We start from the raw sequence: 10,369 nt of genomic DNA, 5'->3' as shown, positions 1-10,369 counted from the left end.
GAAACTCCCAAGGATATATTGCTGTATTCACACACAGTGTCACAACAACTCAGATTTCAGGTAATTGTTCCTAAATTCAGTTCTCCAGAAGGTATTTATAGAAGAGCTTTGAGGAAAATGTGATTGTGTTCCTTTTATTTCTCTCTATTTTAGCCTTATTAAAAGGAGAAACTATGCATCTGAAAAGAAAAACATGAAGAGGAGACCCCATTGCCATTACTTTGGAGAGCTGAGAGGTAGAGAATGAAAAAGCCATTGGTCTCAGTTTTACTACCACAATGGCCTTTTATGAGAGGGATTAGATACGCCTAGAGCTGGTGCAGCATTCAGTGCTGCCCTGGACAACAATCTGGAAAGAAAGACGATAAAAATCAGTTTGTCATGAGGTTAAATCACCACAGACTAGCTAGATTGGCTTTTCAGATTGTTTTCCATTTGGGGAAATTAGGAAAAACAGAAAGAAAGAGAGAAATATGGCTTAAAAGCTGCTTGGATTTTTTTTTTTTTTTTTTTTTTTTTTTTTTTTTTTTTTCCCTGCAAGATGTAGCATTCAGAAAACATGTTGAGCGAGTTGAGGCATTAAAAAGATCAGTCTTCGGTTGCTGAATGAAAGACTGTTGTGCGTGTGACTCACATACTAAACAGAAATCTGCCTTCAAAGCCTATTTTACTGCCTAATTATATATACACAAAATGTAGCTGTCTGCTTCAATCAAATACTAGGAACAAGAATAAAACTTCTCTTAAGATGCAATTTTCATGGTTTTTCATAACACTAGAACACACACTGCTAATGCAAGAAGGGGAAGTACAGCTGCAAGGTCCAGATAAGACAACAGTAATTGTTTTTCTTTTAATTATTACTTTATAAAGACATTATACCTCCTACTCAAAATGAAGAAAATTAGTGTCCTCTCTTTTTTTTTTTTTCCTTCTTTTTAAGGTTTTTCTTTTTTTTTTTCTCCCAAGAAAGCTTCTTCTTTTCAGGAGCAGCCAGCAGCTATGAAAAGTACTTTTAAGCAGCCTCTGTTAATAACAAGCTTTCAGGAGGGCTCTAGGAATTCCAGCCCTCTACAAACCTTCGTATTGCACTGAGCACTCCATATGAACAAAACCAAATATAGAGTGAAAGAATGCACCATAAAATACAAAATAATTGCTGGCAATCAGCTCTCTTGGAAACTTTCAAGCTGGACAACATGTGTGAACCATTTCTTTTATGAAAGACAAAAAACCCCTAACTGATTTTAGCTCTTCCTGCAGTAATGTATGTGCATGTGTATATGTATATGTATGTATATGAATATATATACTTTTTAAAAATAATTACTATTCAGAGGTCTTTTTTAATAGCTTCAACTGTAAAGTTTGATAAGCCATTACTAATATACATCCTATTGCAGATACAAATCATTAAAATGAAATGATGCTTTAATGTTTTACCCAATACATTTGTAATTGCTCCTTAAAAGTTTTTTACTCTGTAGGCATCACTGGATATCTCCCTGGGAGACTGGAGCAGTAGAGATGGATATTTACTCTGCAAATCGCCGTGTCAGTGGAAGAAGTACTGCCCATCATCAATCTGGGCATAGTACATCATCTTTTCCCTGACCTGAGCACTCCCTAGACCATTCCAGCCAAAATGAGACAAATTAGCAAAACTATTTTCCCCACTGTTTAAGTAGTTGAACCCACTTAGGCAGAAGTGAATTAGAGGGGGTTCTTATTGGAAGAGGTGAAGTTTAGTAACTTCTGGAAAGAAGCATGGGAGTACAATGATAAGCCACAATAAACTTCTTAGAAAAATAACTATTTAATCTGTAATGGTTGTTTACAGTCTAATAGTTATACCTTGAAGCTGCCTCTATTGTTGTTAAGCCGTTGATTCTAGTGGAATATTCTTTCTAATTACTAGAAGGAATAAGGTCAAAACTGGTCACTGAAAATTTAATTCAAACCCACATTTTCTGTCCCAGTCACTGGCATTACTTGTGCTCACTAAAAGGCTGATCTCTTCAAAACTGGGCAATGTCTGTTAATTACAGAATTAATTAGATAAGGGGCCCGACATATTCTGCTGTGCAATGTATATGCATTCAGCCAGAAGAAGTTTTCTGGCAAACATTTCTCCCACCTAATCAACGTCTAGTAATTTGAACTCTGACATAATGCAGCGATGGGGTGAATGCATGGGGTTTAAGAGTTCTGGTTGGTGTGGCGAGCTTGCAGGTTTGCTGTACTTTAGAATGCCCTTGTAAGTTGGTATCCAACTCCCATAGATGTGTCCTGTTTTTCTCCCAGACTGGTTACAATGGAGGATTGTTGAACATAATGACTGTACTTTAGCCAGACAGTAGGTATGCTAAGGAGATTAGCTGGAGCTACTTCCCTTACCTGCCTGCAGGGAGGGAATTTGGAGAACAAACACAGAACAAAAGACTTATGGATCAGGTGAAGTTACTTCGAAGTATGCAGGGGTGTGACTTTACAGCATACTGACTACTGCACTCTTTCTCATATGGGTATCCTTTGTGCACGGTAAGGGTGCAGCTCAGCCAGACACTTGAGCTGCTCTAAGAGCTTGCTGCTGCCAAAAGGGGCAGTCCCATTCTTTCCCACTTTTTCTTCAGCCCTTCAAGCTGTGTGGTCTCATCCTCTCTATTGCACAGCTCTAGCACTCATTTGACCCCTAAGTGAATCAGTGAAGTTTGTTAACCCAACAAAAAAAGTTGACTGTTTTGTGAGGTTAGTTTGCTGCTGGCTCAGTGAGCTGAATCAGCTCACTCTGTTGTCAGAGGGGCAGTTGTGTCGCCTCTAAGGGTGTCACTGGCAGCATGTAGTTTAGGCGGGAGTGAGGGGCAGGAAACTTGAGGGCTGAACAGAGCAGGACCACTCCTTCGAGTCACAATAAACCATGAAATTGGGTTTTCATCTAACCATACTGTAGGGACAGAAACCTGCCTCTTCTCAGACTGCTGTCCCAGCTGCCATCAGCAGATCTGCCAGCGGAATTGCCAAAAAATACATTTTAGACATAAACGAGTCCTCTTCATTTTGCCAGGAGCAGACTAAGACATACTTATGAAAGCACCTCATTCAGAGGAACAGGTAAAAACTTTTGGTACCTAAGGATAGAAACCACTTCCTCCAGCATGGCTGCAGTAAAAAGAAATGATCTGCTTCTGTCTGTAGAGCATCTGCACTGTAAGGGAGTTAGTGCAGAAGAATGACTGTGCTATAAATTCACAACAATATACTTTGGAGTACCTTCCTCACTGGAAAAAAAAAAAAAAAAGCAAATAAATCAGGGTGTTGGTGCATGGGAAGTCCTAGGCAAACGAAGGAAAGAAATAAACCTGCTTTCATAGCAGAGAGGTTTGGCTGTTAGATCAACATATGCAATAGTTGATGAGCTGAGCTGAAGGCAGTTGGAATACAAAACGGTTTGGAAGAATCATGCAGAATATTCTGGGCCAGGACATTGACTATAGAAGAATGTTCCAAAATAGTAAGAAATTGGAAGTGAGGAAATAATTGCAAGAGTTACTATTTCCTGTCTTGATTTGTGTATTTTTGTGTTGAGTGAAACCCAGAGAAATTGCTGTATGATTTCTTTCATACAAGATTCTGTAATACAAATTCACCTGATTTCTTGCCATGTTGCCCACTGGCTTCTTCCCTGTCTTCTGGACAGGCTACTTATTTGTTGAAGCATCACATGCCTGTCTCAGACTTGCCCACAGGGGCTACTTCGTGCTATATCTGTCTCGGCCTTCAGTGGATCAGTCTGGGATGCATTCACTGGCACACATGGAGTCACAGATTCATATTTTTTCACAGAAGATTTCAACATCTTATTCTTCACTGAATTTAACAAAACCAGAACTTTTTAGTGATGTTCTTGACACATTCCCTTTGTCTCTCCAGCTCTAAAGTTCAGCATGGAGAAATGTCTCATAAGAGTCATCCCTACTTCTAGGACTGGCATAGACTCACTATTAATTCTAAATCTGTAATGGGATATCAGTCATCTAATCAATTAATTAAAATAAAGGACTCAGAAAAACATTGTCAGGTTGTTGTGGTGGTGGAACTTTAACTGCAGTAATACTACCAACCCAATATAATATCATGGCATCACATAAAGCCCGTTGGACAGAATCCCAAATATTACAGAACTACCTAGTAGACAAACTGCATGATAGACAGGTAGTACGGACAAGTGCAAGTTCAAGTGCCATGCATGGAGTCTGTGGCAGAATTAGGAGCACAGTTGAAATCATTGGACTCCTAACCATTTTGTCAGAGACGATCGGAGTGTGGGTTTGGAAAGGGCACTGTACAAGCAGTCTAAATCCCTGCCGTTGCAAAAAAACATGCAATAAGTATTTTATGAGGTGCACAGAATATGTGTTCTACACAATACTGAAACATCATAGGCCACAGAATTAATTCCCAAGTCCTACAGCAAATATGAGACCTATATCCAAACAACAAAACCCACATCTATAATATGTCCCAAGAAGGCAGCAGACTTTCTTCTTTTCCCCCAATGTTGTAAGCCTCTGCAGCAGAGAGAAACTTGTTAGAGAAACCTCCCAGACAACCACTGGAAAAAGGCTAATTCTATAGGGGAACATCAAGAGTACATGCCAATCAGATCTGAATAAAGATTGTTTCCAGACATCACTTTGGCATAAGGTTGTGGCAAACACATATGAAACAGATGTCTCATAAATTTCATTGCTACTAGAAGCATCTCTTGCCTTCAGCTGTGACCAGAGCCTCTGATGATCCACAAGGGGAACATGTTTTTCTAAGTGCAGGGAAGCATTACACTTTCTCACTGCTTTCTGTGCTGGTCTACTACAAAAAACCCACTCTTGCTCAGTGAAAGTTCATAGTGAAGGAGATTAAAACTTAATAGTGTCTAAACCCTTGCAGAAATGTCATGACTCTCCTAAAGCTTGTTTGGTGCTACATGTGCTTTTCAGGCTGAGGGTCGCTACCAAGATGAGATGCCACTTACCTTTTCTATAGAAAACAGCCTTTCCCTGTTGAGGACCCTGAGGTGGTGATGTCTCTCCTGAACATCCCAGGAGTCAAGGAGGTAGTATGGGACTTTCCAAGGAGAGAAGGAATGCCTTCAGTGCTCAGTCCATCCAGACCCAGCCAGGACCCTTTTTTGTACTCCAGTGAGACAACTGTGTGAGACCGTGTTTTAGTTACTTCTGTGACTCTGTAGAGCTGTATAAGGCCACGACCTTATACACCTACAATTAGGTCAAGAACATATTTTGGGTGTTGGCTGTATGAGAAAGCTTTCTCTTGTCATTGAAAAAGAGAGCATTTGATATTGCAGGCCATTGATAGGCCATTGTAGAACGGCAAAATAATGTTAATCTGCCTGACTGAATTTTATAGTTCATGAGTTTAGCTTCCACTCCTGTTGCTGAATTGCCTAGTTTCCTAATTTTTTAAAAACATGAATGTAGTGGCTTTGACACTTCAGTATAGTCTCAGGATAGAGATAACTGACTGTAAACCTTATGTCACCATAGGTTTTTCTCCTTGGGGTTTTCAGTGGCAATTATTTGTGCTTCAATTATCCTTTTATGACTGTGTAACATAATAAAAACAAACAAAGTCTTAATGGAAGTTTACAAGAATGGATGAAGGAATTGTTACGGTCTACCATGCAGAACATAAAGGCATAGTGTGAAATGCATTTTTTACACTTGCAGCAACATCAGCATGAAATATGAAGCGTTATGATACTAATGTATGTGCACATACAGAGAGAAAGTATGAAAGGATAACTGATCTTAAATAATCTTTGATTATTAATTTTTCTGTCTTAAAATATTGCAGGATTTTATTACCTGGTTTTTAAAAATCCCAGAAGCCTTGAGTTACATAAGAATATATTAATGCATTTTTTAATATACAAATAAGTAAAAAAGGGGAACAAATTATTCCCACAATCTAGAAAGGATTTTGGTGGTTTTATTTAAAACTTCTAAAAAATGCGTTGAATGAAGGAAACAGCAACAAAGCCTTAAATATATATGAGCTGACAACAACATAGTAGGAAAATCTCATATCATTCTGAAAGCTTGCTACAGCACTGCTAACATATTTTGTTACAGTGTTCTCTTAGTCCTTCACCAAATGTCTAATTTCAGATCCGCTTCACGTGCTTTCCTTGCAGTGTTTAATGTACGTGATTAATCTTGACTCGGCTTAATACTGCTAGGAATGTAGCAATGACCTCAGCTGAACACTGGCAAAGTGATTAATGTTACATGAACTGGGATATTTTTTACTCAGGATCCTGAATAAATACAGACATGCTGTATTCTGTTACAGACCTTTGCTCAATTGAAAATGTACTGTGGTTTCAAAGAGTAATGTTTCAGATGCAATAAACAACGTTAGAGGAAACATGGTTCTTGTTAAAGAAAATGCTGTTTCAGGCTAAAGTCCCAGTGATCATAAAAGATATATGATGCAATAAACAAAATGAACCACAGGCAAGACAGGTCCATTCAATGACTAACCACTGATTGAATTTTCCAACACTCCTAGACATTCTGTGAGATAAACTATTCACAAAATGTCCCTATTAAACATAAGGTTGTCATTTCTTTTTTATTTTTTATAGTGAGGTCTAAGAACTGTATGAATGTCACCTATTGGTTGTTTGTGTTTTTGAATTTTTTATGATATGGGAAGACAGGCAAACAGTTGCTATGATTGTCAAATGTTTTAAATCAAGTAGAGAAAATGCAATAAAACACAGTTTCCATGGCAACACATTGTAACCTAGTACCTCTGGATTATGAACCAGCTCACATCTATGATCATTATTTGTTGACAAGCATAAATCGAGCCTAAAAGCATTAATTTCAGAGATAAAACTGGAATGTTGAGCTAAGTAATAATAATGTTTAAATATTTCCAAGGTAGTGGCAGCAATCAAGGCTAGTTATGTTGCCATTTACATAATGTTAATAAGCTAAATGAAAATGCTTTTATTTTCAAGCCTTTCAAGGAAGATGTAACAAATATATACATCTCTAAACCTGCAAATAGAAATTGACGTGTATTCCATGCTGCTAAAGAAATGCAATAGAACTAATTATACAGAATGATATACAATACGTTGTAATCAAATAATGTGATTTTGATTTGCAGTTGTTTGACAGAAACCTGGAGGAAAAAAGAACAAATATTTGAACACCTGTTTATTAATACCATCTCTCTCTTCTGCACACCATTTTCCCTGTTGCCTATTGGACTTTTTTGTGGATTGTTAGGAAGCACTAAGGGGAAATGAACTTTATTGGCAGAATTGATGCATGTCTGTGTCACCACCACATACATTTCAAAAGCATAAAGGTGATTGCTTTGTCTGTTTTTCACAACTCAGTAAGAATTGACCAAAACAATCAACATAGATAATGAATCTGTTTGTGAGCGCTTCTCACTCTTACTGCTGGTATTTCTGGTCATCTCAGAGCAGGAATCCCTGGAGCTGCAGGCCTCCATTCACAGAGGCTCTACCACCAGGCATGTTGGAACTATGGCGCATTCCCGACAAAGCTGCTTTGCAGCTCTGCAGGTGTCCCTGCAGCTGCCCGCGACGGTGATGATCAGTGACCTTTGCAAAACAATGGAGAGCAGCCCATGTACTGGAAGTCTGATCCTACCATTTTACTGTGTATGCACATAAACCATATCCTTTTGATTATTTGAGATCATCCTGTTTCTAGGGAGGATCCTGTTTGTCAGTCTGTGACTTTTCTCCATGAAAGTTAAGGGCTGTGCACTTTTTAAGAAATCCTCTGATGGCTTATCAGAAGGCAGGCATGGATATTCATCTTTGTTATTGCTGAATGAAAATCCCTGCTGTTCAAAGTCTTCACTATAACTTTCTTTAAGGCTGTGTGTCTTGAATAGTGCCTTTACATTGTTACTGGAGTTTAGAGAAGAGACTTGATAAGATAGATTCTAAACATAGATTTGCACTCCTGCGAACTCAGGACCATAGCTTAGAGGACTATTTAATTGTTCCCCTTTAGTTAAAGAAAGTCAGATTTGACCAGAACTAACCTCTGGAAAGGGCCAATTCAATGAACGTATGCAGCAGCTTTAGGAACAACGGAAACATACAGCACAGCACAGCCATTTATGGCTTTAGAGACTGGTTATGTGAATGAATAAATCCTTCTTAAAAGGCAGGTTTGTTTTATTTTCCTGGCTAGATGGAAACAACTTTGTAGACATTCCTATAGATCTTGCCGGTTACAGAAACAAATGACTTACAGAGTTTTGCCTAGCAGAACACACCTCCTTCCCAATTATTATTATGTAAATACCCACTTTAAAAATACAAACTTCTGCGGCTTCTATATGTAGGACAACTGCTGTGACATTTCTTAATGTCTATAAATAATGACGTAAGGGATCTAATTCTGACCATCGCTGCATCTTACACATTTTTATATTTTCTATGGCTTAGGGAAAAATACAGAATTGGCTTTCATACAAATACAGTGGAGCTGGAATTTTCTATATTAAAGATCACAGACATTTCTAGACATTCCCTGGGCACCTGAAGGGCAACACCAATCCCTTAAGAGTCTGGGGGAAAGTTAAAGTAAGAAAGTTGCACCTATTTTTGGAAGATTTTGTGCAGGCCTGAGCTTCTTCTAAGATCAGTGATTCACTGAATGATATATTGGGCTTGAAAAGAATATTCAGTACTGAAGGAACAAAATTATATTTAAAAATCAGAAGTATGTAGTTCTTTTCACTTTCCTAGTTGCCTACCATAAATAAACTCTATGAGTGGATGAAGAGTTAGCGATTAATCATTGTCATTCTAGTGTTTTTTTTTTTTTTTTTTTTTTTGTCTGTGAGGTGCAATGGCACCAATAGAAACCAATTGAAAATTAAGAATCTCTGTGCAGAAGATTACTACTGAAACAAAACCTTTTTCTCCTGATGTCTCTGTGATCTGAACACACTGTCCGTATCTTGAGTCTCTCTCTTTTAGAAAGAATAAGCATCCTACTTGGATTGTTCCTTCTGTATGAGTATCTACCTCAGGTGCTAGATGTCCTTGGCTTGGCACCTCTGCATTAAACAATGCCTGAGATGTGCTCCAGTTTCCACAAGAGGAGCTCTCTTGCTCTGTGTTCTGCTGCTAGGTTGGATCTCAATGCCTTCAGCTTTTTTGCATTTTTCATCTTCTCTGTAGTTTGCTAATTATAGGATGCCTTTGGAGGTGATCAAAGCTAGAATTTTTTGATAGAATCTGAATTCTGAGGGTGATGTCTGAAGCATATTCCTATCTAAACAAAGAATCCCCTAACCCTGTATGTAGATAGATACTGCTACATTTCTCAAGACAGTACTGTGTTCAATCACTACAGCAATGGAAAAAGTATAAAAACCTATTCAGAATAGATAGCTATATATATTTTTCTCAATTATATTACTAAGAAAAGAGTTTAAAAGAAAGAGAACTATAAAGGCTGAACCTGGTAGCATCAAGCATGGCCTTTCTTCAGAAAGGACTAGGCTGTTGTAATCTTCAGGGTGATTCTTGAGCGGTATTGCATGGAGATGCTTGTAATGTCAGCGGTAGGATCAAGTGTTCTTCAGTGCTTTTCAACAGGGTTAGCAGTCACAAAGTTTAGTTTCAGTGACAGTGGCTGAAATATCTCACAAGGATTTGGTGCTTCTTTTGGGGAAGCTACTATAGCACACACTATACTTACTCACTTTGGTTTACAGCTTGATCTGCTTGCTCCATTGTGGTGCAAATTCCGCTGGTTTTCAGCAGTGAAGTTGTCATGGGACTGTTGCATGGCTACTATTTTTTTTTTTTTTTTTCCCTTTGGTCAGAAGTGTGCCTTCCTAAAAGTGAGTAGAGTTATCTGGAAATAAAAACAGAAGAATATATTTGTGGATTGGAAAAGCACGGGAACATCTCTTTTGCCCATTAAATTCTCCATTAAACACATCACTGGTCCAAATCATTTGCAAAGGCCAGTGCAAGGTGGTACAGTTTATGTTACTTAGGCAGAATAGTTTATAGTTGTCCTATCTGTCCTGCTAAGCTGATGATAAGCAAACAGGAAATGTATACGTACATTTTTAAGGGGCCAAAGCAAAATCCTCAGGAAAGTTTTAGGCTGTGGGAACTGTTTAACATTTGCCACGTAATACATATTTAGAGACTTAAGTTTGAAAGACCATAACAGATAGTTGAGCTACGGTATTAACTCTTTTCTTTTCTTTTCTTTTCTTTTCTTTTCTTTTCTTTTCTTTTCTTTTCTTTTCTTTTCTTTCCTTT

The sequence above is a fragment of the Athene cunicularia genome, assembly GCF_003259725.1.
Source record: "Athene cunicularia isolate RWA chromosome Z unlocalized genomic scaffold, athCun1 chrZ_part1, whole genome shotgun sequence".
Taxonomy (NCBI): Eukaryota; Metazoa; Chordata; class Aves; order Strigiformes; family Strigidae; genus Athene; species Athene cunicularia.
Note: the sequence above shows the minus strand (reverse complement) of the source record.